The 17,110-nt window shown below is 38.1% G+C and overlaps 1 long non-coding RNA gene across 6 annotated transcripts in view; it reads right to left on the reverse strand.

Annotated features, from left to right (window-relative positions):
• Window positions 1-17,110, reverse strand: part of LOC309667160 — a 384,581-nt gene that overhangs the window by 343,108 nt on the left and 24,363 nt on the right. For 4 of the 6 annotated variants that reach the window (XR_014267563.1, XR_014267564.1, XR_014267565.1 and 1 more), the window contains exon 3: window positions 12,366-12,456. This is a non-coding gene — a long non-coding RNA (uncharacterized lncRNA). Of the gene's footprint in view, window positions 1-8,248; window positions 10,281-12,365; window positions 12,457-17,110 lie in introns of all 6 variants that reach the window. The other 2 variants (XR_014267566.1, XR_014267568.1) reach the window with 2 other exon arrangements.

The raw sequence follows: 17,110 nt of genomic DNA on the forward strand, positions 1-17,110 counted from the left end.
AATAAATAGAGATTGTTTTGTTCAACCTTCTCACTTTATAGATCGAGCATCTGAGACCTTACTACAATCCCCATGTTTAAAAATCTACTAATACTAGCTAGTTACTATTTTCTATCTCCAGATTCAAAGTGCCTACCACTACTCAGAATTTCATTGAGACTTGGGACATCAGTTACCCTTCCTATTTGTTGTGGTAAAAGACATAAAGGGATGCAAAGGCGACCAGTACAATAATAAATGATGGTGAAAAATGTGGCCCAAAATATGTCAGAATGAGCTTCTGCTAGTTTTATTGCTAGAAATCATCTCCCTTTCAAACTGTGCCTGAGTGATTTCAGACAATTTTCCAGTGTGCTACCTCCCATGTGCTCTCATGTCCTATCATCAGCTGCTCCCTCAGGCCAGCACTGCTACTTTGATGCTGATGACCCTCCTAAGATTGCTTTACCATTGGTTATAGCTGCCCTCATCCAGTGGCCACCTCCACTATCATCATCTGGCCTCAGAGAAAGAACTCTGCCCATTCATTGTCTACTTTGTCATAAATGTTGACCAGGTACTTCTCTTTAATTCCCCATAGCACACCATCAACACTTCATTACATGGGAAATTGAAATTTGTGACATGTCTTTAGTGAAGGATCAGGGATAACAGAAAGGAAACAAGGAAACCTACAACCCCCCATGACCATCATTTGAGTAAATCACACAAAAGTAGTGCCAATAGATTTACACCACAAAAAGGGGGTGGGGGTGGGGGGAGGGCTGTTAATCACACAATTCTATCTCCCTACACCACTGTGTCCTCTAGTAAGCAAATAAGCCATGCTCTTTCCAAATGTCCAGAGTCTTATTTTTTCTTAGATGGCCATTTCCTTGTCAACGATACATCTAAATCTTAAAATCCCTTTAAACCTGAGATAAAAATGCTTTTCCCATCACTAGGTTTCACTACTGTGGCTCCCCTTCATATTTGCCATTTCTGAATTGTTTGAATATTTACATTTGTAACTCTGAAGGATAGGTATTATATTGCAAGTTCTTACCTTACATTTGTTTCATTTATCTAAATTCCATCTCCACAGCTAAATGGCTAACATTTCAAGGACAGGAACTACTATTTCTTTTTCACTTTCCATAATACTTTGTACAATACCAGACACAGAGTAGGCTTTTGATACTCAAAGACTTCACTGAATTTGACTTATAGCACTAGGATAATTTGAGATTTGAGATACGATGGCAATGGTCTTTCTTCAAATGTTTATTTTCTTTCTTTGGTGATTGAATTTAAGTGCCTTTGCCCTAAATATAAGAGTGAACATAAATCATTGTAAACACTACCAGGAAACAATAAGGAGTTAAATCCAGGATTAAAAAGGAAATAACTATGTATACATATGATTAATTATTTGAATTTTACAATCCTGTGTTATTTTCTTTCTTTATGTAGCTTGCTTAAGCTTTTAATGACAAAAATCTTATTTGAAAAATGTATTCTATTTTATTATCAATCCAAGAAAACACACGGCTCAGTAGTATCCTAAGCACATTAACCTGCTGACTAGGGATTATCTTAAAAAACAACAAATCTAACATTCATTCACTGGAACAAGGACAAATAGAATAGAAAAATTGTTCACCTCCAGACTCAGGCAATTAGTTTTAAATATGTCTAGATGAGTGCTGCTACGAGAAATAAATGCACTGAATAGTAACTATGAAAAAAGATAAATTGCAAAAGAAGCCAAGGTATAAGTAAATATCCTAACAGAAGGCACTTGAAAATAAATCCTCACCACTATTGGAGGTTTCAGAATATAAAGATCTATTAAGTTTTATTTTTGAACTTCTATAACTGCCCCCACGGTAACAGTCCAGGACAATTCAGATGGAAAATTTAAATTAAGAACCGTAGTTTGGACAGAAAGCACAAATGTCCACAAATTGCTAACCTAATTGAGAAAATGAATTCTAGCATTCATTTTTTTTAAATAGCCATAGGCCTTCTGTCATGATCAGGAGATGGGGTAATCTGAAGACAATCCAATAATACTTTGTTTAAAAATGTAACCATAAAAATACAATGTGGCAAAAATTCTGAAGATAATATTTATCCTTCCCCAGAATGGCAGATATTCCTTTCTAAGTAAAAAGGCTTTTATTTTGCTCTTATTGTAAGAGTAATAGGTGTACATAGAAACAAAAATTTTAAAAATACAGAGGGGTTTAAAATGAAAAGCAAGTCTTTCTTCCTGCCTCCCACTCCCAATTCCATTCCCCATAGACGACATTTTTTTATACAATTTCTGGCTTTAGTTCTTCTATAGATTACCTTCGTTATCCCCTTAATAACAAGGATTATCTAGATTCTAGGTTATCTTCTCAAGGTTATCTATATAAGCATATAACAATATTGCTGATACCACTACACCTCTATTTCTTTTATTGATTGTTGTCTCTAGCAGAAAAAATGAGAAATTAGCTCATGTTTTCTGCACCTCCCCCTCCCCATTCAGTCTTTATTATATTTTTATTTTAGTAGGTTTACTTGAAAATTTTAAGTAATCAGCTTAAACGTCTCGTTCTTTAATTTACATTCCTTAACCCCTTTGCTATAAATATGAAAAATATTAGTACTTCTGTAGCTCATTCCACTTCTCCAAAACTCAGTCAGATATACCATTATTTTACTGTCAAGGTCTATAGAATTTGCATCTTATTCTCTAAGATAAATTTTTTCACTTTGTCTATATGTTGATTCTGAAAACTGAAAACCAATAGAAAGCATTTCCATTATCATTCATTACAGAATGACGTTTCATGATTGGATTTAGAGAAAGAAATCTAATCTACAAAACTGAACCTTATAAATAAATATTCCAAGAGCATGGGTCAAAAGGATTCTCAGTATTTACTTGGCTGCTTCTCAAAGCCTTTGACTAGGAAGGAATATCTGAAGAAATAATGAAGTTATATTTTCCAGAATTTTTTTTTAAAGGTGAAATACTTCAGATTGAAAAGGTCCTTAAAGTGTCAAAGAGAAGAAACAGGGAAAATCCACCTTGAGACACACCAGAGTGATGTTTATGAGCCTCAAAGACAAAGAGAACATTTTAAAAGCTTACAAAGAGGGGCTTCCCTGGTGGTGCAGTGGTTAAGAATCTGCCTGCCAATGCAGGGGACACAGGTTCAAGCCCTGGTCCAGGAAAATCCCACATGCCGTGGAGCAACTAAGCCCGTGTGCCACAACTACTGAGCCTGTGCTGTAGAGCTCATGAGTCACAACTACTGAGTCCGTGCACCCAGAGCCCGTGCTCCACAACAAGAGAAGCCACCGCAATGAGAAGCCCGTGCACCGCAACGAAGAGTAGCCCCTGCTTGCTGCAACTAGAGAAAGCCTGCACGCAGCAACGAAGACCCAATGCAGCCAAAAAAATAAATAAAAATAAATAAATTAAGTAATTTTAAAAAATAAAGGTTACAAAGAGAAAGAACAGAGAATATACAAAGGAATAAGAATTAGACTGACTTCAGATTTTTCAGTAGCAACACTGGATGAAAGAAGACAATGTAGAAGAGTCTCCAAAGTATTAAAGAACAAGAATTTAGAATCTAGAGTTTTCTATGTAGCCATTAAAATGTGAAGGCATGATAAGGTATTCTCAGATCTGTAAGACCTCGGAAGCTTTGCTGCAATAGAATTTTTCTTGAATTCTCAATTCTTACCACAATGGCTGACACAAGGTAGGCACTTAATGAATACACAATAAAGAAAGGAAGGAACAGTGGGAGGGAGGACAAAAGGAAATGAGAGAGGAAGAAAGAAAGAAAATCCAAAAGTAAACTCAGTCCTGAATTTTATGAAAACACAGAGACACTATGTCCTATGTAGTTGAACAGTATTTGCTACATAAAGACCTACATTAAAAACAATTTTGGATACTTAAATAAGAGGAGAGAAATTCAAAAGATGTTGCGAGAGAAATTTGAACTAAAGGTGATAAAATATTTTGGTAAAATTTATTGTTGCCTTTTAAAAAATCACTGAAACTAATTATTCAGCCTTGGACAAAATCTATGCTACACACAAGAGAAGCTTGAGGACATTATGCTAAGTGAAATAAGCCAGTCACAGAAGGACAAATACGGCATGAATTCACTTATGTCAGATATCTAAAATTGTTAAACTCTTAGAAAGTATCAATAGAATTGTGGTGCCAGGGGCTGGGGGGAGGGAGAAAGGGGATTGTTGTTCGATGGGAATAGAGTTTCAGTTTTGCAAGATAAAAATTTTTCTAGAGGTCGCTTGTTCAACAACATGCATACAGATAACAATACTACACTGTACACCTAAAAATGGTAAAAAAGTAAATTTTATGTTATGTATTTTTTACCACAATTTAAAAAATAGCTGAAACTAGAGCTTGTGTCTCTGCAATTCACTAGCAACATAGAATAGCTGTCTTTCGAGTTCCTTAGGGAAGACATATCAGCTATCAGGTTTTTAAATAACTAACACTTTTTCTCCTATCTTCTGCTGGGTATTGATTCCACTTTCCTCACTATTTTGACTTCTGTGACCGTGAGCCTAAACTAAGCCAGTGAGACTCCCTTTCTCAGTGTTATGGACTGAATTGTGTCCCCTGCTTCCACCACCACCAAGTTCATATGTTGAAGCCCTAACTGCCAGTTCCTCAGAATGATTCTATATGGAAACAGGGTCTTTAAAGAGGTAATTAAGTTAAAATGAGACCATGAGGATGGGATCCTAATCTGATACAACTGGTGCTTTTATAAAAGAAAGGTACTCCAGGGGTGCACATGCACAGAGAAAAGGCCATGTGAGGACACAGCCAGAAGGTGGCCACTCGCAAGCCAAGGGGAGAGGCCTCAGGAGAAACTAAACCTGTCAACACCTTGATCTTGGACTTCTAGCCTCCAGAATACTGAGAAAATAAATTTCTTCTGTTTAAGCCACCCAGCCTGTAGTATTTTGTTATGACAGCCCTAGCAAACGAATATACTCAGAAACCTTATTTTGAACAGAGCCACCAAAGACTCAAGTTAGTTGGTGTGATAGAGCAGCTAACATTCTGGGGCAGGGGTGGGAGGTAGAGGGAAAGATAATACACACAAATAAAACTCAGTGTCAAGAAGCAATCAGTCTGGGACTTCCCTGGTGGCGCAGTGGTTGGGAATCCGCCTGCCAATGCAGGGGACACGGGTTCGATCCCTGGTCTGGGAAGATCCCACATGCCAGAGCAACTATGCTCGTGGGCCACAGCTACTGAGCCTACATGCCACAACTACTGAAGCCCACGCACCTAGAGCCCGTGCTCCGCAACAAGAGAGGCCACCACAATGAGAACCCTGCACGCTGCAATGAAGAGTAGCCCCCGCTCGGCGTAACTAGAGAAAGCCCGTGTGCAGCAATGAAGACCCAACGCAGCCAAAAATAAATAAAGTTCAAAAATATAAAAGTAAATAAAATAAAATATATATATAAAAAAAGAAGCAATCAGTCCTATGAAAAAAATTACATGAGAATAAGGGAATATAGTAATGGAGGGTGAGGGCCTATTTTAAGGTAGTTAGGGAAGAAAATATCGAGAATTTTTGTTCATTACATGTTTTTTTACAAAGTCTCAAAGGAAAAAAATCTCCCTAGTATCAGCAAGAGTTTTCTTTACCTTTAGGAGCAACTGGTTCATTGTCACCATGTTAAAACCACAACACTTGTAACTGTTCACATTACCCATGTAACATTTGTGATTTACCCTTATCACAGGGTTACCAACAAAGGAAAGACAACTGGACGGACAGCTGACAACAGCAACAATGGAAGACAGAAAACATAAGGAAAATATTTTCAAAGTGATGAGAGAAGATACCATCATGAGATTGTTTGAAGTCATATTTTAAATGTAAACCACCTGGGTCTAATAGCAGGTGTGTCCTTGTTATGGAGATGGCTACTGATGTTGAACATTTGAATCAGGATAATAGCCGATAAAAATATCTTCTACCTACAATACACATACAATCTCTAATCCTCAAAGCAACCCTAAAAATAGACATTATTACCTGTATTTTATAAAACAGAACCAGAGACTCAGGGAAGTTAAATTACATAAAACCATACAACTAATCGAAACATCTACTGTTACATTTCATAGCCCATATTCTATACATTAAATCATTGGCCTTTCCAAATTTGCTCTAAATTTATGTTCATCAAGCAAACTTCATAATATTTATGCTTATATAAATTTTCTCTTCAGGGAAAAAATTGCATACTGATTATTCATAAAATTCATGTCAGAAATAGATTTGAAATATTAGGGAATTTACATAAATTTTATTTACACAAATCTTTAGAAGCATGTCTATGATCAAAATCTTTACAAGCATGTCTATGATAAAATGTATTTAGATTTACAGAGGTAAATCTTACAAAACCCATTTTTTCTAATTATATTCGTAACCTACCATCTTTAATAGATAAAGTGCTAACCTATCATCAGAAGGACATAAAGACTGGGATTTTTCTCAGTAGAAATGAAATATTAGTACTACTCTAACTTGCTTTCTTACTTGATTTTATTTATGCCTCTTCCACCCCCCAGTTGCAAGATGGTCATGATTAAGTGTTTAACTCAGCCATAGAACATTCTGACCCACAAAGAAATCAAATTCATGTCCTTGGCCTTATTAGAACAGTTTCACGAATCACCATTATCCAAATTTATGTTTTAAAAATTCCAATAGTAATTATTGTCTGTAGAATCCATTTGGTAATTAATCATGTACTGCTTTGTGACAAACCTATTGTTCTCTTGAACTGTTACTTAACTATTCTGTTATTTATCTTAATGCTACAGTCCCTCTTTTATACTGTCACAAAATTATCTTCCTAAAGCACAGATATTATGGTCATGTTATTGCCCTGCTCAAAAACTATGAAAGGCACAGTCTCAGGATTCCCTCTGGCTTTCAAGCCCCTTGCTTCCACTGGATTGGTGCATTTTACAGATCATGACACTGTTCTACCTGTACTTTCTGTTCTTCCCCACAGGGCAGAGTAATAGACCCCCCAAAATGTACACACACTAATTCCCAGAACCTGTGAATATATTAGCTTGCGTGGCAAAAGGGACTTTGCAATTGTGATTAAGGATCTTTGTGAGACAGTGTGTGTGTGTGTGTGTGTGTGTGTGTGTGTGTGTGTGTGTGTGTGTGTGTGTGATTAAGAATCTTGAGATGGGGACTTCCCTGGCAGTCCAGTGCTTAAGACTCCATGCTCCCTATGCATGCTCCCAGGCAAGGGTTTGATCCCTGGTCAGGGAACTAAGATCCCACATGCCACATGGTGCGGCCAAAAAAAAAAAAGAAGAAGAAAGGAAAGAAAAGAAAACCAAAACATCATATAAGAAATTTTTAAAAAAGAGAGAATCTTGAGATGGAGAGGTAAACCTGAATTATGTAGGTGGGGCCAATGTGGTCACAAGGGTCCTTATAATGGAAAGAGGACAAGAGAGTCAGAGTCAGAGAAGAGGTGACAACACAAGCCAAGATCAGAGGGAGAAATTTGAAGATGTGATGCTGTTATCTTGGAAGGGGGAGGAAAGGGCCACGAGCCGAAGAATATGGGAAGCCTCTACAACCTGGAAAAGATGGAACAGATTTTCCCCTAGAGCCTCCAGAAGAAATCAGCCCTACTGATACCTTTGTTTTAGCCCTATGGGGCCCATTTTTGGACTTCTGACCTCCAGAACTATAAGATAATAAATTTGTGTTATTTTAAGCCACTAAACTTACATTAATCTGTCATAGTAGCAATAAGAAACTAATACAAACCCAGTTGAGGAAATCAGTCCCTTCTCTCAATTTGTAAAACAGGACTCCCAAAACTTTACTGCAGATTTGGGGAGCTTGAGCAGGGAGTTCACATTTCAGAATAAGGAATATTAGACATCTCTGCTTTTAAAATACTCACCTATAATTTTTTCTCTCCCTCTCTGTTGTACTCTTCCCCCTTTTCTCAAATTATTGTATATCATAAATAGAAGTTAAGCTTTCCCCTTTGTTTGACTCCTGATAATCCATGCCCTTAGGATCTCATTTTCCAGGTCAAGTGATTTTTATCTAAGCATTTCCTCAGTAAATTCAAAAGGAACTCTGAAACCAGCTGTTACTATAACTGTACAAACTACATGAGACAGAAATCTTATATATATTATTTTTACCTCTCCAGGTCCTTTCTTATGGTAGATGTTCAGCACGTTTTTCTTTAAATTTACTTGATCAGAAGTGCTATTATCTGAATCCAGCATTTAAGTTTTATCCACATACATAGTTAGATAACCTTCTGCAGAAATCTCCTGGAATTGCCTTTGAATTTCCTGTCAGGAAGAGGTCAATGGACCTAAACTTAGCAGGACATTACTTTTATTTGCTTTCCTTTAGTGCTGATAGTTTACACAGAATTACATGCAACCTCTTCAAATACTCTCTGTGACTAATGGTATATATTTTTGAAATGTTTGCCCATAATTTTTTTTTTCTCTGCTCTGTTTTCCTCATAACCTGAAACAAACAGAGGTCTCTGAATTAGAATTATGACCATGACTTAGGGTTTTTTTCAGAGAAAGAGATATACCTGAGACCAAGAGATTTATATTAGACTATACTAACAAATAGGTCTAGGAACACAGACAAAAGAAAGCCAGCAACAAGGCAGGTGGTCAAAAGTCAAGCACAAATATTGACAAAGAAGTACAAGGAATACTACAGGATACTATTATTAAGCCAATTTCTTGTCCTTATTTCCTAACTTTGTAGAAAGTTAATAGCAAAATCATTGAATGTGGTCAATATGAGGTAAGTCTAGGCTGCCTGGAGTTTTTATCTTTTGTATTTACAAGAAAAGTGTCTAATTGGTTTGACAGGAAGGAGTCAAAAAATGTTATATGTACTACTATATAAAGGAGTTAATTTTATAAACAGCATTCTCCAACTCAAGGTAAGGAAACTACAGCACATAAGCCAAAGTCTGCATTTGATTTTATATTACCTGAGTGGGAACATATTACATCCAAAGAAGGTTTTCTGGTATTTGATGCTAGCATACCCCATTCAGAATGGAGTTGTATTTTTGAGATTTAAAGATCAGAACAGCTGAAGCATGACTAATAGTGGTTAATTAGATACTCACAATTTCAAAGGGCAGAGATATTTGATCATTTACTTAAAATCCTATAGTTCAGGTAAATAGTAGAATGTGACAGAAAATTATTTATTTCCAATTCACTTCCACCATGGGAGACTCAAATTACTTATAAAGGGCATCAGTCTTTTAAAGCTCTTCCTTGAAAAACTAAAGTCTCAACTCCCCACCAATTCCTCACATCTAAGTTCAATGGACACAATATAGAAACATGAGATTATTATTAAAATAAAAGGAAAGCCAAAAACACAGATAATATTCAACAGACATATGACAGTAGATCAAATGCTTGCAGATGAGCACATCTCAGTGTCACGCATTGTTTTGTGTGAAAATATGCTAGACAGCATGTCCCAGCCTCAGTTACACGGCCCTCCCCTCGCACTCTCCGCTGAAGTAATCATTCTCCTGTGACTGCTAACAACCTTCTTTGGCATAAGCTGCTTTCAAAAGGTTTTGTTGTTGTTTTTTGTTTTGTTTTGTTTTGAATTGTCTTCTACACTACTGTCTTCTATGTTTACCCCTGCTGGAGAAGCAGATATCACCAAGTGTAATTCCAAGTGTATTGCTGAGGAGTATTCTACTGTAAGATATTCCATAATTTACTTATTCATTCACCTTTTGATAGGCATTCGAGCAGTATCCAAGTTTTAGCTATTGCGAATAATATTGCTATGAACACTTGCGTACATGTCTTTGTGTGGAAACCTGTTTTAATTTCTTTTGGTAAATTCCTAGAAATGAAATTACTGGATCATACAGAAAGTGTATATTTACTTTCTTCAGAACTGGCAAGCTGTCGTTAAAAGTGGTTGTACCATTTTTATAAACCCGGGAACGGTGTATGAGAATTCCATTTTCTAAACACCTTCACCAAAAGGTGGGCAGTCCGGTGGGCTTGGTTGGCCCCCAGTCTGGTTGGTTGCCAGGCCCCGCCTTGTACGGATGCTGCTGGCTGCTGTTTACTGGGGCCTGGTCACGAGGCGGCTGGTCGCTGGCTCACCGGTGGACAGAATCAGGGTCCTGAAGACTCTGGGGCTGTTGCCTACTCACTGGCGGTGAAGACAGATCCTGGGGTTAGTGCTGGACTACTGACAGCAGAGCTGGTTCCTGGAGGCTAGCTGCAGGGCCCAGGGATCCCAGAGCTCATTTCAGATCGTTAGTGGGAAGGGCCCGGTCCCTGACACAGTTGGGTATAGGGTCGGGAGTGTCCTGAAGGTTGCATTGGTCTAGTAGGCAGGGCCAGGGCCCTGCTGGCCCCAGGGTAGGGTCTGGCCTGTGTCTGGTGTCTGCCCTCTGGTGGTGAGGCTGGTCTGGAGGCTTGTGGAGGCTTCCTGGTGTGAGAGGCCAGTGCCTGCCCACTGGTGGGTGGAGCTGGGTCTTGGCCCTCTGGTGGGCAGGGCTGTGTCTAGGGGCGTGTCCAGAGGTGGCTGTGGGCTCTTTAGTCTTTAGGCAGCCAGTCTGCTGATGGGTGGGGCTATGTCCTCCAAACCCCGCCCCCCAGTTAGTTGTCTGGCCTGAGACATCCCAGCACTGGCACCTCTAGGCTGTTGGGTAGGGCCAGGTCTTGGTGCTAACAAACCACCAGTGACAGCAGTGTTCACATGGCAGAGTGTTTTCCCTTATGCATGTTTTCCCTTATGAAATGTTTATTGTTCTTTTAGGCTATAATTTGTTACACAGCAAGACATAACTAATATAATGGAGTGCATTCCTTTCACTCACATTTCATTTAGTTACTTCGACCACACATAACCAAAAGAGTCTAGGAAATATAGTCTATCTATATACCCAGTAAGAAAGGGAGAACAGCTTTTGGTGGAGAGCTGGCATTCTCTGCAAAACACATTCTAGTATCTAGACATTATTTGACCTGTGCTTCAGTTTCTCCAACCATATTGTGAAAATGGAAACCCAAATTTTAGTGACAATTAGCTATTTCTGCCATAGCTGACTTGTGTTAAATGCACGCACTTGAACCAAAGAATGGAGGCCAAGAAACTGGATTAACAACTACTACTATGACAGCTGTCATGGTATACAACTGGAGACAAAGGGAGTAGTTCTCAGAAGATCCATGGACGGGAACACTAGGAAGACAATTGCATAGATACACACTACATTTCTCAATAAATATCTTTAGAATGAATTAATTAAATTGGACTTTTCTACAAAAGAATGTTTAAAATATAAGACTGTTAATGGGCATGAGACAGACGTATATACCATGACATGGAAAGAGATCTGTGATATACTGTTAAGTGATAAAAGCAGATTATAGAATAGTCTGTATAAAATGACCCCACTTATAAAAGCAAACAAACGAATACGAATAAATATATATGCATGAAACAGCCTTGGAAAAAAAATGTAACTCAAACTGTTAGCAATTGTTGCCCCTAAGGACATTCACTTTCTTTTTACTGTTTGCTATTGTTTGAATTTTTCTACTATTTTATACACACTGCATTATTTAAATTGTTTACAATAAATATCTATTACTTTTATAGGGATATGTAGTAATAAAAAGCAAAAAGAGCAATAAAAATAAATATACTCTTTGGGGAAAAAAAAAATCTTTCTCTCTAAAATGCTTCACAAATCTGCCTTTTTCTCTCCATTGCATGCTACTTCCTTAGTTTAGTCTTTACGGTTTATTAACTAAACCAGGATTCAGCAAACATTTCCTGTTACGGGCCATATAGTAAATACTTTGGCATGCAGACTATATGTTCTCATTCACATCTACTCAGTTCTGTTGTAATAGCTTAAAAGCAGCTGAAAATGATACCTAAACTAGTGAGTGTGGCTGTGTTCCAATAAAACTTTATTTACTAAAACAACTAACTGGTGAGCTAGCACATGGGCCATAGTTTGCTGACCACTCACTTAGACTACTTCAAATTATATCTCTGACTCTAATCCTCCCCTCCTCCCTCTCCCATATCTTACACTGTTCCTACATATGTCACATAATTTCTTCACATCCCATGTTTTTACTTAAGTCTCATCTGTCTGGAAAATTCTTAGATTTCTGGTGATATCTAGATCATTTTTTAAGACCCAAAGTGCCCTCATGACCCCGGTAAATAAAATTGACTGTTTTCCTTCTGTGCTGCCACAATCTTTGCACGTACCTTGACTGACACCTTGTATTGTGATGATTTCCTTATGTGCCTTTCAGTCAGACACAGGAGGGCTGAGACTATGCTTCTGAATTCCTGGAACCTAACAGAAGACAGAGCAGAGAACAGGGATTCAGAAATGCTTGCTGAGTGAATAAAGACACAGAGAGAGGTATCTCTTTGGCCTTTTAGACTTTCAAATTAGGTGCAGAAAATTCCTCCTTCCAGCAGTCCTTTTTCCCTCCACAATCAGAGCAATCAATACCTGTCAGCTTGGATCTTTCTTCTTTCCTTCCTTTTTATATCTCTGCATGCTTTAATGCCCAGAGCAAATAAAACCATATAGATAATATCAACTTTTTTTTTTCAAATTTATTTATTATTTATTTATTTATTTATTTATTTATTTATGCTGTGTTGGGTCTTCATTTCTATGCGAGGGCTTTTTCTAGTTGCGGTGAGTGGGGGCCACTCTTCATTGCGGTGCGCGGGCCTCTCACTGTCGCGGCCTCTCTTTTTGCGGAGCACAGGCTCCAGACACGCAGGCTCAGTAGTTGTGGCTCACGGGCCTAGTTGCTCCGCGGCATGCGGGATTTTCCCAGACCAGGGCTCGAAACCGTGCCCCCTGCATTGGCAGGCAGATTCTCAACCACTGCGCCACCAGAGAAGCCCCAATATCAACTTTTGAATCGAATTTGTCATCTGATCCAAAACAATACACCAAGCATTTACAAGTTACATCATTCAGGGGGATGGTTCGTATTTGCCTTCTAGTCCGATTTATAAGGATTTTCCCCCAACCCAGGTTCACCAGATGGTGAGCCACTTGACTATGGGGAGTATATTTTTGAAAAGCTGAAAAATATTTAGGGCATAAATGAATGGCTCCCTAGGTCACAGCCTGCCAAGTTCAGAATGTGCCCCAGGTATGCTTAGGACCTTTTCACAGGGCTTGTACATAGGAAAAATATTACTTATATGCAATAAACTATCAAAAAGCCCATTACATTATTTAGCTTAATCCTCCCTCAGCCCTTCAAATGGCTATTATCACCAATTTGCTGATGAGGAAACTGAGGCTCGTGGTTGTTAATTATCTAGTCCACTGTCATAGTGAACAAGGAGGGGGTCCTTCAGATTTTAAATCCTGTGTCCTTTTCTCATACGTGACTTACTCTCATCTTCCCTTGACTCTTAACACTTGGATGATAACCTTTTGCATATCATTTAAAATGAGTTATTAAACTATCCTGTCCAGTACTAGAGCTTTTGCAGCTGACTTTCTGCTTAATAGTATGGTTAATTATGCAAACTATTGTTAAAAGGGGTTCCAAAGGTTTGCCTGTTGAATAGTTTTTAAATGTTTAAAACAGATAATTGAGCTTTCCTGGTGGCGCAGTGGTTGAGAATCTGCCTGCCAATGCAGGGGACATGGGTTCGAGCCCTGGTCTGGGAAGATCCCACATGCCGCGGAACAACTAGGCCCGTGAGCCACAATTACTGAGCCTGCGCATCTGAAGCCTGTGCTCCACAACAAGGGAGGCCACGATAGTGAGAGGCCCGTGCACCGCGATGAAGAGTGGCCCCCACGTGCCGCAACAAGAGAAAGCCCTCGCACAGAAACGAAGACCCAATGCAGCCATAAATAAATAAATAAATAAAAAATTAAAAAAAAAAAAAACAGATAATTAACATGGTTTTAAGCACCACTCTATACTCAGCTTTGTTGAGCTGTCCCTAGGTTTTGGCGGGCAGTGAGATGGACTGGACTGAGATGACCCGCATCTGAAGACTCAATAAATATCCATCCACAGGCAAGGCAGGTGAGCTGCTAGACCTGAGCAGCCCGAAATGGTCAGGAAAGGTTAATGTCAGTTATAGTACTGGAAAATTCAACAGTAGATGGGAACTCCAGTACATGTACAGAATATAATAACAAAAGATCTAGAGATCTACCCATCATCCAAAAGATCCTGAAGCTAATAATAGAAATCTACTCTTATGGGTAGAACTGAATCAACAAAAAACCGGGAAGAAGCCCAGCCCCATAGGAGCTAGCATACCTGTCTTAGGACACAAGGCTGAGACTCATGCACAGGGGAACCAGACAACACATCAGGGGCAAGAAGGAGGCTGCAAAGTTAAAGTGACAGCAGCTGACTTGACTTAGGGCCTTCCCATTCTCTCCTCCCAAAAGGCAGAAATGTACCAAGCAGTTATATAGGTTGAATTCTATGGGTGATGGATACAGTCTTCCAGCTAAGAAGAGACAGGAAAAACAGCAGAGATTACAGTGCACCCATCTCCACTTCACTCTTGTCTGCCTTCCTTTATTCCTTTCTCCTCAATGTTCAAAGGTTTTAAGTAACCAAAGTATACTTTGGAGTATTTGTCTTAATTATTAAGTAATGTTTATTTTTCTTGTTCTGAATTTTTAAAATAATTGAATATTTTGTATTTCACTATGAAAAAAATATAATATCCAATTGATTTTTCCCCCTTTGTGTCAACAGTCCTCTGTAGAATCCCTAACCTTGTTTTAACCAACTCTTTATTCACCAAACTGAAAATTGCAATTAATTCAAACTCACAGATTAGATTTATGTTTTTAAAAATTCTCCACACTGGGAATTCCCTGGTGGTCCAGTGGTTAGGACACTGCGCTTCCACTGCCAGGGGTGCAGGTTCGATCCCTGGTCAGGGAACTAAGATCCCACATGCCGTGTGGCGCAGCCAATAAAATAAAATTAAATTAAATTAAAAATCATTACACTACAAAAAAATTAAGGGTATACATGCCTCTTAAATAGTCACAACTGATGAAAGGGTTAATTATTGTGCTTTCTCGTGATGAAATATTATGCACTGACTGAAATGATACTTTAGAATGCCAAGAAACCAAGTACAAAAATGCTTATATTTAAAAAATTAAAGGGCTTCCCTGGTGGCGCAGTGGTTGAGAATCTGCCTGCCAATGCAGGGGACATGGGTTCGAGTCCTGGTCTGGGAAGATCCCACATGCCGCGGAGCAACTAGGCCCGTGAGCCACAACTACTGAGCCTGCGCGTCTGGAGCCCGTGCTCCGCAACAAGAGAGGCAGCGATAGTGAGAGGCCCGCGCACCGCGATGAAGAATGGCCCCCGCTTGCCACAACTGGAGAAAGCCCTCGCACAGAAACGAAGACCCAACACAGCTAAAAATAAATAAATAAATAAATAAATGTATTAAAAAAAAAAAATTAAAATCTGAATCCATAACTACAACTAGATAAAAGTTTTATACGTGGGCAAAAATGATAAGAGAATACTGAAAAAACAAAAATGTGGTTTTATAGAGAGGCAGAAAGAAACACTAACAATGAATTATATTTTATTTTTTGGTGTTATAATGTTTGGGCAATTAATCATATTTCTTAAAATGAAATGTATATCCCTCACCTATTTTTTTTTATATTTAACTTTTAATTAATTGAGATGAGTTCATGAGCTTACATAACATATAGTTTCACAGAACCACTGCCCTAAAAATGCTCAGCTGTTCCATTGTGATACACCTAAAACAAAGCAATTCAAAGAATCTAGTATCTTTGGGAAATGGAGCTGTAACTTCATGTATCTAAAAAAAAAAAAAAAGTCTTTCCATGCTAGACATGATAAAGGAAGGTGTCATTCAACACAGTTTAGAATAGAGTGTCATTCAACACAGCTTAGAATAGAGTGTGTTCCAGGGAAATCTCTCTGTGACCTCCTAATCACCTCCATCCCCTAACTCTATCCCTCCCCATCCTCCTGCAGTTTTCATTTGTGATTTGAAATTTTTCTCTAATCCTCAGTGTTCTCACACAGAATGCTAAAAGACTTTGCCCTTCTGCTTTTTGATATGCCATTTTTGGTTTCTAATTTGAAGCACTTAAATCCTGCACAAAATTAAACTCTGATTATGCATTCACTTACCTTTTATTCCTTAAATGTAGTTTTCCTTCCCCTGAGTTCATAGTGGCAGGCTGATAAAGGCCTGCTTACATGGGCAATTTTATTAAATTAATACACATTCAGTGGAAACATTCAGATATGATTATTTTACTATTCATAATACATAATTTGTTTCCTTTGAGAAATCGTTTATTCTTCCAACAAATAACTTCAATAAAATACAATAACATAAGACTGAATGCATGGATAGACCTTTTTCATTGCGAGGAAATATTAAAAATATGGTCTTTTCCCAAAAGAACTTCTTAAATATCAGTGCTAAAAAGATGAAGTAAAATGAATTTTTATAATAGTATTAAAATTTGTGGCAGCTTAAATGAAAGAAGATTCTAATATGAAAATGGTTATTTTTTATTGTTTATATCTTCAGATTTATTGCCACTATATTGTTTTGGCTGCTAGCTGTGACCTAGTTTTCATTTGCTTATATTTTTCATTTGCTTTATTTTTAAAATCTTCCGGCAAAATAAAAAATACTGAAAGTTTCTTTTAAATAACATTGAAGATTTTTATATCAACCATACTACAAAACAATCTGAGCATTAATTAATATAAATTTGGAGTGGTGATTCTGAGGCAGGAACTTGCTTAGAATATTCAACAACAGCAAGGAGGCAGGATGACTGAAGCAAAGAGAGGGAAGAAGGGGAATGTAGAAGGTAACATCAAAAAGGTAACTAAAGAGCAAGACATTGGGCCATCGAGGTCTTTAGATATTATTATACATGCAGTGGGAAGCCACTGCATTGAACAGCATAGTGACAT

This window comes from Balaenoptera physalus (genome assembly GCF_965194825.1).
Source record: "Balaenoptera physalus genome assembly, chromosome: 9".
Lineage (NCBI taxonomy): Eukaryota > Metazoa > Chordata > Mammalia > Artiodactyla > Balaenopteridae > Balaenoptera > Balaenoptera physalus.